Below are 16,119 nucleotides of genomic sequence, written 5' to 3'. Positions count from 1 at the left end.
TATAAAATATCAAGTTTGTCTGTCCCAGAAAAAAATAGTTCACTCCTTCTGGGAAAGAAGATGGAGGTATTAATCTTATGAGGACAATGAAAAATATGGAGGAAAGTAGGGGAGCAAGCCAAAACTCTGACCATTCAAGTAACTATTAGACTGAAATGGCCTCTCCAAAGCTACCAGTGATACCTCTAGTATTTAATGGCTTTTTCTCAATACCTTGATCTTTATAGTATTTAACACTGGTGATCACATTTTCTTCTTGAATACAATTTGCTCCTTGAGTTTTTTCCAACCTGACCGACTATTAGCTCTGAGGAACAAGCATTTGGGGACGCTAGCCCAACTTGGCTGTAAGATTAGTTTATTAATATGATGTAAGACCTAAAAATGTGAAGTGAACCCCATCCTATCCCATCTATCTATCTATCATGGTTCTTTCATTAAATTGTAATTTATTGGGGAAAGAGACAGTTTGCCTTTCTTTGTATTCTCTGTACTTAAGCACAATAAACTAGTATTGATACATAGTAAACATTCTATAAATGTCTTTGATCAATTAAGTTGGAAATGAGAATGAGAAGGCAGAAATGAGGTTAGAGAGATAGCCTGAAGGGGAATGGGAGGAGTGACCGTGAGGATAAGCACTATATAAATGATAGTTATTATTCTTTAGTAATAACCAATGACAGCAATCATAAGGAGAGATATCCTAAAGGACCACCTCCTTCCCTTCTTCCATGGGTTACATGGCTATGAAAAATGGATCTAAGAGTTTAATTTTTTGGTTTGTCCTTTTTCTTTTTAGGTGCAAGAAGAAGAGTCTCAAATCTGGGTCAGGAGCTCATATTAACAGGAATATTGGAATCTAACAAGCCTATCTTATATTATAATATATTATATTTTAATATATATTATTTTATTATTAATATTTTATATATGTAATATAATGTAATATGTTATAATTTATATCTTGCCACTGGATCCAGTTGACTCTGGAGGAGAGAATTAAACTGATGACTCTCACAGCCTTGTTTCACTTAATCCGATTCACTTGAAAGTGAGGATGGCATGTCTGGTGTTTGAGAGACACTTTTATCACCCTTGCCTTTAACCTCTATTGGACATGAGACACTCTGAAGTTAAAAGGGGACCATGATGAAGCATAGGATTCTACAGCTGGAAATGTTATCGTCTAGAGAAAAAACCTTATTTTACCTAAGATGATACTGAGGTTTGGAAAGCTTAGGTCAATTAGTCAAAGTCATAAAGTGACCTGAATGTTTTGAAATGTCTTTCACTGTGACTCCTTTTAGGGTAATTGCAAACAATGATGTTTCCAACCATTTCTAGCATACTCAGCTCAGTTGCAAATGTCACATGTGGATAAAGATAGGCTAGACAGTTCTCAAAGTAGGGCAAGCAGGATGCTGAATATGAAATCATATCAAATAAAAACTGATGGAAGAAATTCATGATGTGTAGCTTGCATAAGAGATTTGTGATGGTCATAACCATTTTCATGTTCACTGGCTATACTAACTAAGAGAGTTCAGTTTGAGTCTGTTTGTTCCTGGAAGGCAAAATTAGAAGCAATATGAAAATTGTAAAGTGACTAATTTAATTTTGATGTCAGAGAGGGGAAAATGTTTCTTTCAACTATATCTATTCAAAACAGAATGGTCTTCTTCAGAAGGTAGACCCTCAATGGAGGTCTTTAAGCAGAGTGTCTGTGTACTTTAAAATATGTTTTTATTTTTATATTTTTATTGTGACATTAATCATCTTTTGATAACCAACTTTTATTTTTTTAAAAAAAATTTGAACACTTGTTATTTAAAGTTTTCAATTTGAAATCCTGTGCCTCCCTTCCCATCCCCGAGATGATAAGCAATTCAAAATAGGTTACACATGGGCAATTATGTAAAATATTTCCATAGTAATCGTTTTGCACAAAAAAATCAAATAAAAGGAAAAAAATAGAAGTGAAAAATATCATGTCTCAGTATGTACTGAATCAATATCAGTTTTTTCTCTAGAGGTGGATAGTATATTTTATCATAAGTCCTCTCAGATTGTCTTGAATCATTGTATTACTAAGAATAGCTAAGTCGTTCACAATTCTTCATAAAACAATATTGCTGTACACTATACAACAGTCTCCTTATTATGTTCATTTCACTATGCATGACTTTATGAAAGTTTTCCTAGGTTTTTCTCAAATCATCCTACTTATCTTTTTTTAATAACACAATAATATTCCATTCCTATCATATACCATAACTTGGTTAGTCATTTCCATATTGATGTGTATCCCTTTGATTTTCAATTCTTCATCATATCAAAGAGTTGCTATAAATATTTTGTACAAATAGGTCCCATTCACTTTTTGAGCAACATCTTTGGGATAGACAGCAGTGGTATTGCTGGATCAATGTGTATAAAAAGTTTTATAGCTCAAATAATTTCAAATTGCTTAGTAGAATGGTTGAATCAGCTTACAAATTCTCCAACAATGAATTAATGACCCAATTTTCCCACATCCCTTTTAGCATTTAACATTTTCCTTTTTATGTCTTCTTTGACAATATGTGTGAGTTGCTTGCTTATAGTTGATTTAATTTACATTTCTCTAAGCAGTGATTTAGAACATATTTTCAGGTGACTATAGATAGCTTTGACTTTGACTTCTTTGTCTGTTAACTGCCTATTTATATCCTTTTAGCATTTATCAATTGGATAATGGCATTAATATATATGTGTGTGTGTATAATATATATATATATATATATATATATATATATAATAAATTTGGCTCAGTTTCCTATATATTTAAGAAATGAAAACTATCAGAAATACTTGTTGCAAAATTTTTTCCTCTTCTGCTTTCTTCATATTTTTAATTATTTTTGCTGAGGCAATTGGGGTTAAGTGATTTGTCCAGGGTTACATAGCTAGGAAGTGTTAAATATCTGAGGACAGATTTGAACTCAGGTCCTGTTGAATTCAGAGCTGGTGTGCTATCCACTGCATCACCTAGCTGCCCTGATCCCTTTCATTTTTGAATTCATTCAGTACTATTTTCTTATTTTAAAGGCAGGAAAATATGAAGCCCCCAAAGACTGCATAATACAGTCATGTATTTAATACTTTGCAGATAATAATTAGCAAGGACCAGACAGCATCAAGTATTATGATTCTAAGGCAAGTGATCTTAACTGTACAAACTAGGTTTCTCCCTCTCTCTTCCAACACTTAAAAATTAATTCATAACAAATTTATTCTATTCTCTGTCTTGAATGGATGAATAAAAAAATCCATGAGCCAGATGTGCAAAGTGTTAGAGATCGAAATAGAAAAGCAAGACAGTCTTTGTCCACACGGATCTTATATTCTAATACACAAGATCTTACATAGAGGAGTGCTGAATTGGGAATAATAAATAAGGTCTAGGAAGTCACATAGAAGGTGAATGGAACAATAGAGCAGTACATTGACAACCCTTTTCCAAATGCAATGGTTATGTTGACCTGATTATAGTTTTTAAGAGGTGGAAAACCAGGGGAAATTGTTAGGAGAGTAGGTCAGCAGGTGGAAATAACTGGAATGAATCAATTTAGTCTGGGATGGACTAAATATATGGAGTTATTGCCAAGCAGAATAGAATTTTCCAGGTAGAAGGATGACAAATATGTGATCTGTGAGTATGTCCTAATATTCTCACAAAGATATAAATCCTACAGGATGGGTAATATCTCTTTGTATCACCTACAACACTAACCACAATGTATTATGTATAGTATGGGCCCAGTAAACTTAATAAATTAATAACTAAACAATGATCAACTACCCTTTTTAATGAATATCCAACTGAAAAACTCTGGGGAGATCCTTTCTATTTTTCTTATTATTATTATTATTACCATCTTTCCACATCATAAATGGTGCATTGCTTTTTTTCTTACATTTTTCTAAACAGATGTCATTTCAATGTGGGGTTTTAGTTTTTCATATTGAGATATTTGACCTTCTTCAAGGCATGGTGTAAGATTTTTCTTAGAAAATAGAATGAAGCAGCTATACCCAAAGAAAGAATACTGGGAAATGAATGTAAACTGTTTGCATTTTTGTTTTTCTTCCCGGATTATTTTTACCTTCTGAATCCATTTCTTCCTGTGCAACAAGAGACCTGTTTGGTTCTGCACACATATATTGTATTTTAGATATACTGTGACATATTTAACATAGGACTGCTTGCCATCTGGGGGAGGGGGTGGAAGGATGGAGAAAAAAAAATTGAAACAGAAGTAAGTGCAAGGGATAATATTGTAAAAAATTACTCTGGCACGGGTTCTGTCAATAAAAAGTTATAATTATTTAAAAAAATAGAATGAAAATTGAGAATGTCAGATTGCAATCAATCTATCAATGACTCATTCAATGAATATTGATTCTGTACCTGAGATATATGAGACCCTGGGTCAGGATCATTTGTTTCTCTGTGAAATAATGATTATTACTGATGGTGACAGTGAAACTATTGAATTCAAAATTTTGCTTTCGTCTTTCCCCCAGCAAATTCCAGAATGTTTTCTCTCTCATTTAAATCCTGATAATGCCATGTCAAGCAGGTAAAATTAACATTCACTTAAATGTATGAAATTTTGCCTAAGTAAAACACAATTTGCCTAGAAAAACATATCCAAAATGATGACCATAGGATTGCATATGCTATGGTTTTAATACAAAGAAATGGTGCCTGATGCCTGGAACATGCATTAGATTGTGTCTGAGGGCCTAGGTTCAAATTCTGCCTCTCCCACTTATTATCTGTGTGAATTGAGGAAATAATTTCTTCTGGGTATTATTTTCCTCTTTTGAAAACAAAAAGGAAAAAAACATAAATATGGGCATTGGGTATGATGAACTGTGACCATTACCAATTCAATATTTATGTTTGTCACAATTTTCATTCATAGGAATATAAGTTAATGGAGTAGTGATGATATATGAGACATTCCAACTATGTTTTCTCCTTTCTAAAGTTCAGGACAATAAAGTTCAACCAGACATTCAAAGAAAAATTCATCCTTCTTTGCAGATGATATGATGGTATACCTAGAGAACCCCAGAGATTCTACTAAAAAGCTATTAGAAATAATTCACAATTTTAGCAAAGTAGCTGGATACAAAATAAATCCCCATAAATCCTCAGCATTTTTATACACCACCAACAAAATCCAACAGCAAGAGATACAAAGAGAAATTCCATTCAGAATAACTGTTGATAGCATAAAATATTTGGGAATCTATCTACCAAAGGAAAGTCAGGAATTATATGAACAAAATTACAAAAAAGTTTCCACACAAATAAAGTCAGACTTAAATAATTGGAAAAATTTTAAGTGCTCTTGGATAGGCCGAGCGAATATAATAAAGATGACAATACTCTCTAAACTAATCTATTTATTTAGTGCTATACCAATCAGACTTCCAAGAAAATATTTTAATGATCTAGAAAAAATAACAACAAAATTCATATGGAACAATAAAAAGTCGAGACTCTCAAGGGAATTAATGAAAAAAAAATCAAATGAAGGTGGCCTAGCTGTACCTGATCTAAAATTATATTATAAAGCAGCAGTCACCAAAACCATTTGATATTGGCTAAGAAATAGATTAGTTGATCAGTGGAAAAGGTTAGGTTCACAAGACAGAATAATCAACTATAGCTATCTAGTGTTTGACAAACCCAAAGATCCTAACTTTTGGGATAAAGTTATTCGATAAAAACTGCTGGGATAACTGGAAATTAGTATGGCAGAAATTAGGCATGGACCCACACTTAACACCATATATTAAAATAAGATCGAAATGGCTCCATGACCTAGGCATAAAGAACGAGATTATAAATAAATTGGAGGAACATAGGATAGTTTATCTCTCAGACTTGTGGAGAAGAAAGAAATTTGTGACCAAAGATGAACTAGAGACCATTACTGATCACAAAATAGAAAATTTTGATTATATCAAATTAAAAAGCCTTTGTACAAACAAAACTAATGTAAACAAGATTAAAAGGGAAGCAACAAACTGGGAAAACATCTTCACAGTTAAAGGTTCTGATAAAGGCCTCATTTCCAAAATATATAGAGAACTGAATCAAATTTATAAGAAATCAAGCCATTCTCCAATTGACAAATGGTCAAAGGATATGAACAGACAATTTTCAGATGATGAAATTGAAACTATTACCACTCATATGAAAGAGTGTTCCAAATCATTATTGATCAGAGAATTGCAAATTAAGACAACTCTGAGATACCACTACACACCTGTCAGATTGGCTAAGATGACAGGAAAAAATAATGATGAATGTTGGAGGGGATGCAGGAAAACTGGGACACTGATGCATTGTTGGTGAAACTGTGAACGAATCCAACCATTCTGGAGAGCAATCTGGAATTATGCCCAAAAAGTTATCAAATTGTGCATACCCTTTGATCCAGCAGTGTTTCTATTGGGCTTATATCCCAAAGAAATACTAAAGAAGGGAAAGGGACCTGTATGTGCTAAAATGTTTGTGGCAGCCCTGTTTGTAGTGGCTAGAAACTGGAAATTGAATGGATGCCCATCAATTGGAGAATGGCTGGGTAAGTTGTGGTATATGAATGTTATGGAATATTATTGTTCTGTAAGAAATGACCAGCAGGATGAATACAGAGAGGCCTGGAGAGACTTGCATGAACTGATGCTAAGTGAAATGAGCAGAACCAGGAGATCACTTTACACTTCGACAACGATATTGTATGAAGATGTATTCTGATGGAAGTGGATTTCTTTGATAAAGACTCAGTTTCAATTGATAAATGATGGACAGAAGCAGCTACACCCAAAGAAAGAACACTGGGAAACGAATGTGAACTATTTGCATTTTTGTTTTTCTTTCAGAGTTGTTTTTACCTTCTGAATCCAATTCTCCCTGTGCAACAAGAGAACTGCTCGGTTCTGCAAAAATATATTGTATCTAGGATATACTGCAACATATTTAACATATATAGGACGGCTTGCCATCTAGGGGAGGAGGTGGAGGGAGGGAGGGGAAAAATCGGAACAAAAGCGAGTGCAAGGGATAATGTTGTAAAAAAAAATTACCCTAGCATGGATTCTGTCAATATAAAGTTATTATAAAATAAAATAAAATATTAAAAAAAAGGGAAGATGAGAAAAAAAGAAAAAGAAAAATTCATCTTTCTTGGATCCTCAGTCTTCCCAGAATAGCAGGATGCCTTCTTTGTTTGCTTCTTCTTTCTCTATCTTAATACCCTCACTGGCAACTTGGTCATCACGACACTCACCTGGATGGACCATACTCTTCATATCCTCATTTACCTCTTCCTTGATGGCTTTTCCTTCGTTGAGACCAGCTACACATCAGCCATAATCCCCAAAATGCTGGTAAACCTGTTGACCAAGAATAGAAGTATTTATGTCCCAGGCTGTGGACTCCAGATATTTGTCTTCCTTCGACTTGATGGCACCAACTGTATCATCCTCACAATGATGGGCCTCCTTGATCAGCTCCTGGCCACATGTCACCCCCTCCACTACTCCAAACTCATGACCGACAAAGCATGTGGGCAGCTTGTGGCTTTAGCTTTGATTGGTGGTTTCTTTATCTCTTTGACAGAGACAATGTTGATTTTTGGGGATCCTTCTGTGGCCCCAATCTCATCAAACAGTACTGCTGCTACATGCTAGTAGTGGTCAAATTATCATGCCTAAAAAGTGATATCAGAGACCTTGCTGTTTTAGTTATTCCGGTATCTGGTTTGCTAGTGATATTCCTATTCATCATTCTTATATATATGTTTATTCTCTCTATGGTACTCAAGATTTCCAAAGCTGAGGGAAATAAAAAGACCTTTTCCATCTGTGCCTCCCACCTTACTTGGTTATCATTCACTATGGATTTACTGCCCTTGTCTACTTAAAACCAGAGTTTAAGGGGGAGATGTCATCCACATAGCTATTCCTTATCCTATTGTCACACCCTTTCTTACCCCCATAATTTTTACCCTGAGAAATAAGGACATGAATTCTCTGAAGAGAGTACTGGGCAAGAAATCTGCCTTGACCAAATGATCTTGAATAGTTGCCATTTGCAATTAACACTCAGAAGCACTGAGACATTTGCAATATTATCTGATTTTTTTCATGTTTCCCAAAGATTAGGAAGGGAATAATAGTATCTAAGATCCTAGAAATTGCTTAAATGTGTCCAGCATACTTTTTTTTTTTAAAGTTTTTTTATTTAATAATTACATTATATTGACACTCATTTCTGTTCCGATTTTTTTCCCCTCCCTCCCTCCACCCCCTCCCCTAGATGGCAAGCAGTCCTTTATATGTTGGATATGTTGCAGTATATCCTAGATACAATATATGTTTGCAGAACCGAACAGTTCTCTTGTTGCGTAGGGAGAATTGGATTCAGAAGGTATAAATAATCCGGGAAGAAAAACAAAAATGCAGATAGTTCACATTCGTTTCCCAGTGTTCTTTCTTTGGGTGTAGCTGCTTTTGTCCGTCATTTATCAATTGAAACTCAGGTCTCTTTGTCAAAGAAATCCACTTCCATCAAAATATGTCCTCATACAATATCGTTGTCGAAGTGTATAATGATCTCCTGGTTCTGCTCATTTCACTTAGCATCAGTTCATGAAGGTCTCTCCAAGCCTCTCTGTATTCATCCTGCTGGTCATTTCTTACAGAACAATAATATTCCATAACATTCATATACCACAATTTACCCAGCCATTCTCCAATTGATGGGCATCCATTCATTTTCCAGTTTCTAGCCACTACAAACAGGGCTGCTACAAACATTTTGGCACATACAGGTCCCTTTCCCTTCTTTAGTATTTCTTTGGGATATAAGCCCAATAGAAACACTGCTGGATCAAAGGATATGCACATTTTGATAATTTTTTGGGCATAATTCCAGATTGCTCTCCAGAATGGTTGGATTCGTTCACAACTCCACCAACAATGCATTAGTGTCCCAGTTTTCCCGCATCCCCTCCAACATTCATCATTATTTTTTCCTGTCATCTTAGCCAATCTGACAGGTGTGTAGTGGTATCTCAGAGTTGTCTTAATTTGCATTTCTCTGATCAATAATGATTTGGAACACTCTTTCATATGAGTGGTAATAGTTTCAATCTCATCCTCTGAAAATTGTCTGTTCATATCCTTTGACCATTTATCAATTGGAGAATGGCTTGATTTCTTATAAATTTGAGTCAGTTCTCTATATATTTTGGAAATGAGGCCTTTATCAGAACCTTTAACTGTGAAAATGTTTTCCCAGTTTGTTGCTTCCCTTCTAATCTTGTTTGCATTAGTTTTATTTGTACAAAGGCTTTTTAATTTGATGTAATCGAAATTTTCTATTCTGTGATCAGTAATGGTCTCTAGTTCATCTTTGGTCACAAATTTCTTTCTCCTCCACAAGTCTGAGAGATAAACTATTCTATGTTCCTCTAATTTATTTATAGTCTCGTTCTTTATGCCTAGGTCATAGACCCATTTTGATCTTATCTTGGTATATGGTGTTAAGTGTGGGTCCATGCCTAATTTCTGCCATACTAATTTCCAATTATCCCAGCAGTTTTTATCAAATATTGAATTCTTTTCCCAGAAGTTAGGGGCTTTGGGTTTGTCAAACACTAGATTGCTATAATTGACTATTCTGTCTTGTGAGCCTAGCCTTTTCCACTGATCCACTAATCTATTTCTTAGCCAATACCAAATGGTTTTGGTGACTGCTGCTTTATAATATAATTTTAGATCAGGTACAGCTAGGCCACCTTCATTTGATTTTTTTTTCATTAGTTCCCTTGAGATTCTCGACTTTTTATTGTTCCATATGAATTTTGTTGTTATTTTTTCTAGATCAATAAAATATTTTCTTGGAAGTCTGATTGGTATAGCACTAAATAAATAGATTAGTTTAGGGAGTATTGTCATCTTTATTATGTTCGCTCGGCCAATCCAAGAGCACTTAATATTTTTCCAATTATTTAAGTCTGACTTTATTTGTGTGGAGACTTTTTTATAGTTTTGCTCATATAATTCCTGACTTTCCTTTGGTAGATAGATTCCCAAATATTTTATGGTATCAACAGTTATTCTGAATGGAATTTCTCTTTGTATCTCTTGCTGTTGGGTTTTGTTGGTGATGTATAAAAATGCTGAGGATTTATGGGGATTTATTTTGTAGCCAGCTACTTTGCTAAAATTATGAATTATTTCCAATAGCTTTTTGGTAGAATCTCTGGGGTTCTCTAGGTATACCATCATATCATCTGCAAAGAGTGATAGTTTGGTTTCCTCATTGCCTACTCTAATTCCTTTTATATCTTTCTCGACTCTTATTGCCGAGGCTAGTGTTTCTAATACGATATTAAATAATAATGGTGATAGTGGGCAACCTTGCTTCACTCCAGATCTTACTGGGAAAGGTTCCAGTTTTTCCCCATTGCATATGATGCTTACTGATGGTTTTAAATATATGCTCCTGACTATTTTAAGGAAAAGTCCATTTATTCCTATGCTCTCAAGTGTTTTTATTAGGAATGGATGTTGGATTTTATCAAATGCTTTTTCTGCATCTATTGAGATGATCATGTGGTTTTTGTTTGTTTGGTTATTGATATAGTCAATTATGCTAATAGTTTTCCTAATATTGAACCAGCCCTGCATTCCTGGTATAAATCCTACTTGGTCATAGTGTATTATCCTGGTGACAATTTTCTGTAATCTTTTTGCTAATATTTTATTTAAGATTTTAGCATCAATATTCATTAGGGAGATTGGTCTATAATTTTCTTTCTCTGTTTTCAGCCTACCTGGTTTAGGTATCAGTACCATATCTGTGTCATAAAAGGAGTTTGGTAGGACTCCTTCAATCCCTATTTTTTCAAATAGTTTATATAACATTGGAGTTAATTGTTCTTTAAATGTTTGGTAGAATTCACATGTAAATCCACCTGGTCCTGGGGATTTTTTCTTAGGGAGTTGATTGATAGTTTGTTCTATTTCTTTTTCTGAGATGGGACTGTTTAGGATATTTACTTCTTCCTCTGTTAGTTTGGGCAAGCTGTATTTTTGGAGGTATTTTTCTATTTCATTTAAGTTGTCGAATTTATTGGCATAAAGTTGGGCAAAGTAACTCCTAATTATTGCTCTAATTTCCTCTTCGTTAGTGGTGAGTTCTCCCTTTTCATTTTTAAGACTAACAATTTGATTTTCCTCTTTCCTTTTTTTAATCAGATTTACTAAGGGTTTGTCTATTTTGTTGGTTTTTTCATAGAACCAACTCTTAGTTTTATTAATCAATTCAATAGTTTTTTTACTTTCAATTTTATTGATCTCACCTTTTACTTTTAGAATTTCAAGTTTAGTGTTTGACTGGGGGTTTTTAATTTGTTCCTTTTCTAGCATTTTTAATTGCAAACCCAATTCATTGACCTTCTCTTTCTCTATTTTATACAAATAGGCCTCTAGAGATATGAAATTTCCCCTTATTACCGCTTTGGCTGCATCCCATACATTTTGGTATGATGTCTCATTATTATCGTTTTCTTGGGTGAAGTTATTAATTATGTCTATGATTTGCTGTTTTATCCAATCATTCTTTAGTATGAGATTATTTAGTTTCCAATTATTTTTTGGTCTACTTCCCCCTGCTTTTTTGTTGAATGTAATTTTCATTGCATCGTGGTCTGAAAAGGATGCATTTACTATTTCTGCCTTACTACATTTGAGTTTGAGGTTTTTATGTCCTAATATATGGTCAATTTTTGTATAGGTTCCATGAACTGCTGAAAAGAAAGTGTATTCCTTTCTGTCTCCATTACATTTTCTCCAGAGATCTATCATATCTAGCTTTTCTAGTATTCTGTTTACCTCTTTAACTTCTTTCTTATTTATTTTCTGGTTTGATTTATCTAATTCTGAGAGTGCAAGGTTAAGATCTCCCACTATTATAGTTTTACTGTCTATTTCTTCTTGCAGCTCTCTTAGTTTCTCTTTTAAGAATTTAGATGCTACCCCACTTGGTGCATATATGTTTAATATAGATAGTGCTTCATTATCCATGCTACCCTTTAGCAAGATATAGTGTCCTTCCTTATCTCTTTTAATTAGGTCAATTTTTGCTTTAGCTTGATCTGAGATCAGGATGGCTACCCCTGCTTTTTTGACTTCACCTGAAGCATAGTAGATTTTGCTCCAACCTTTTACCTTTAACCTGCATGTATCTCCCCGCTTCAGGTGTGTTTCCTGTAAACAACATATTGTAGGATTCTGGCTTTTAATCCATTCTGCTAACCGCTTCCTCTTTATGGGGGAGTTTACCCCGTTCACATTTATGGTTAGAATGACCAATTCTGTATTACTTGCCATCTTGTTAACCCCGGTTTATGCTTTCCTCCCTTCTTTCCCCTTTCCCCCCTTCCAAGTATTAAGCTTGTGAGCACCCCTTGTTTCTCACAGCCCTCCCTTTTTAGTGTCCCTCCCCCCGCCTTAGAGTTCCTCCCCCTATCTTACCCCTTTCCCTCCCAGTTCCCGTATTCCCTTCCGCTTAGCTTATTCCTTCCCTTTCCACTTTTCCCTTCTCACTTTTCAATGAGATGGGAGAAGTTTCACCATAGATTGAATATGTCTTAAGATTTTTCACTTAAAGCCAATTCTGAAGGCAGTAAGATACCCACTATATTCATCCCCCTCCATTCTTTCTCTCAGATATAATAGGTTTCCTATGCCTCTTCATGAGATGTACTACCCCCACTTTACCCTTTTTCTGGTACAATGTCCTTTCCACATCAATTTCTAGAACAAGGTATACATGTATTCTTTATGCATCTATATAGTCAAAATATAGTTCCCAAGATTAATCTTTACCTTTTTAGATTTCTCTTGAGTTCTATATTTGTAGATCAAACTTTTTGTTAAGTTCTGGTTTTTTCATCAGAAATAGATGAAATTCGCTTACTTCGTTGAATGTCCATCTTCTTCCCTGGAAAAAGATGCTCATTCTCGCTGGGTAAGTTATTTTTGGTTGCATACCAAGTTCCTTAGCCTTTCGGAATATCATATTCCAGGCCCTTCGATCTTTTAATGTGGATGCTGCCAGATCCTGGGTGATCCTTATTGTGTCTCCTTGATACTTGAATTGGGTTTTTCTAGCCGCTTGCAATATTTTTTCTTTCATCTGAGGGTTCTGGCATTTGGCCACTATATTCCTTGGTGTTTTGATTTTAGGATCCCTTTCAGTGGGTGATCGATGAATCCTTTCAATGTTTATTTTTTCCTCTGTTCCTATGACTTCTGGGCAGTTCTCTTTGATGATTTCCTGGAAGACAGTGTCCAGGCTCTTTTTTTCATCATGTTTTTCTGGGAGTCCAATGATTCTCAGATTGTCTCTCCTGGATCTGTTTTCCAGGTCTGTTGTCTTCCCCAGAAGGTATTTCACATTTTTCTCCATTGTTTGATTTTTTTGGATTTGCTTGACTGATTCTTCTTGTCTCCTCGAGTCATTCAATTCCACTTGTTCAATTCTGATTTTCAGTGAAGTATTCTCTTCACTCACTTTTTTAAAATCTTTCTCTAATTGTCCAATTGAGTTCTTTTGTTCTGTGGAATTTTTTTCCATTTCGCCAATTTTGTTTTCCAGTTCACTAATCCTATTTTTCAAGGATTTTACTTCTTTATCCACTCTCTCTTTAACTGACTTCTCCAGGCTCTTTTGCCAAGCCTCCCTCTCCTTTTCCCAAGCTTCCTTCTCCTTTTGCCAAGCCTCACTCTGCTTTCCCCATTTTTCTTCTAGCTCCCTTGTGAGAGCCTTTTTAATCACTTCTATGAGGTTCATCTGTGCTGAGGAACAGACGATCTCCTCCTTTGGGGAATCACCTGGGGACTGCCTGTTTTTAGTCTCCTCAGGATTTAGAGTCTGCTCTCTATCTGTGTAGAAGCTGTCTAGGGTTAAAGTCCTCTTCAGCTTCTTGCTCATTCTGTCTATTAATCAGAGACAAACTACCAAAGAAAAACAGAAAAAACTGGAGTCTTTCTTTGGGGGGGGGCTGGGTGTGTTATCGAGCTTCCTCTACAGACTGCAGGTGGCAGCAGTGAGGCACTAGCAGGACTGTGCTGCGCCTGCGCTCTGAGATCCCAAAGCGTGCTGAGTCACTGAGGGGGGGGAAGGGGGGGGCGGCCAGGTCCTGAGAGACTCCAGCTGTTTGCGGTTGTGTTCTTCAGCCCCGGTGTTTTTAGCTTCTCTGCTGGGCTGTTGACTTGCTGCAGGTTCCAAACCTGTAGCGAAGCTCTCCCCGCAGAGACAGCTGCGATCACTCCCCACCCCCTCTCCAGTCTGCTCCCGTGCTCTCACTGCCGCTGCCCGCCGCCTGCGCCCGATCTAAAACCGCCCCAGCCCTCCAGTAAAGACAGACCTTTCTTGGCGGATCTCAAGGATGGCTTCTCTTGGTAACTATTTGTGGGTTTTTTTCAGTCAAGCATTGATTCAGAGGCTTGTAATGAAGTGGATAGTGAGAGAAAGCGCGGAGCTTATGCAACTGTGAGCCTCCTCTCCGCCATCTTAACCGGAAGTCCTGTCCAGCATACTTAAAGGAAGTTTTCCTCTCCTTGTGGCCATTTTTTCCCTTACGAGAGACCTCTTTCTTCTATGGGCTATTAGTAAGGATAAATAAGCAGAAGTAGAGTATCACTCTATTCACCTGTAGGAATTTAGAATGTGCTATTGGGAAGATGAGTAGAAGTGTATGTAGGGAAAAATAATGCAATAGAAAATATGAGAAGTGATCAATATTTGAGGAAAATAGAATGAGGATGAGAATGAAAAACTTGAGCAGAACAAATCTTCAACTCAATTGTGAAATAACTCAAGTTTCCCTGGCACATAGCATTATCTCCCTTTAAGATAACCAATTTCTTTCAGGACTACAACCTTAATGTTCTGACAACAGCTCTCTGTCTTAGGAAATCTAGTAACATTAACTTGTTAGTGGTTTCTGTGTGATTTTTCTGAAATATTTGTTTTACAAAAGAAGATACAAAGAGGGCAATATTTAACCAAGTAAATGACTCTCTTAAGATAGAATGTTCCCACATTATAACTCAGCATATAACAGAAGAGAAGATGAATTTTTTATCTTCCTGAAGTCCCTGAATGTGTCCCATTAAAATAAACAGTAATCACCTATTAATCAGGCATATCTCTAGAATGTTTTTGTGAATGTATGTCTGTTAATTTAAAGACCCCTTTGCAAAGATTCTTAATGATGTTATAGTAAAGGTGTTTTATTTATGAGGGATGAATAACAGATATCATTTTAATAGCATTTTAAGATTTACCAAATTCCTCTTAATAATCTGCATAGTTGGGGTATTTGTGATAAGAGCAATAACTTCTTCCTTCCCATGTGTAAGTTGGACTAGGTTTTTGTTCCTTTTTAAAACCTATTTAAATTATCCTCTAGACTCATTTGGTTTAGAGAACTCAAAAGCTTGTTAACATCATTTTTTCAGTGCATGATTACAGATAAGTTATGAATATCTCCTGGAACTATCTGATGATTGACAGATAAATATGGGTAACTCAGGTAAAGGAGTTAACTTACTAGGCTGAAGGCATCTTCAGTGTCCCTTGCTGAAGGAACTCTGCCAGTGGCTAAGTAAATCTCCTTTTGTGAACTGATGAATAAACTACAATTGTCTCATTTTGTTTCAATATTGAGCCTGAACTTCCAAGGGACTGGCCTAGAGTAGGTCTGACCCAGGGGAAGAATAAAACACTTAATTTTATAGATGAGTAGGCTGAGATCCACAGAAAATCAATGACTTGTCCAGCATCACCTATCTAATAAGTATAAGAACTAGGACAGAAACTTTGACCTTGTTACTAAGTTAAATATCATTGTATAGCCTATAATAAGTGAAGATCAATGCTCTAGTGTTCTAGAAGTTCCATAATGCTAATTCCAATATAATTTATGCCATCAACATCTTGAAGTTTTTCCTTTGCTCTTTCTCATTGGACTTCCT

At 35.5% G+C, this 16,119-nt stretch overlaps 1 pseudogene; it reads left to right on the top strand.

Annotated features, from left to right (window-relative positions):
• The first annotated feature begins 4,609 nt into the window (after nt 1-4,609).
• On the top strand, nt 4,610-8,139 carry LOC127561305 (olfactory receptor 10X1-like; annotated as a pseudogene).
• Nucleotides 8,140-16,119: the final 7,980 nt, after the last annotated feature.

This window comes from Antechinus flavipes, chromosome 4 (assembly GCF_016432865.1).
Source record: "Antechinus flavipes isolate AdamAnt ecotype Samford, QLD, Australia chromosome 4, AdamAnt_v2, whole genome shotgun sequence".
In the NCBI taxonomy this organism is placed as follows: domain Eukaryota; kingdom Metazoa; phylum Chordata; class Mammalia; order Dasyuromorphia; family Dasyuridae; genus Antechinus; species Antechinus flavipes.
The sequence above is the reverse complement of the archived record's forward strand: the minus strand, read 5'-3'. Positions and strand labels throughout refer to the sequence as shown.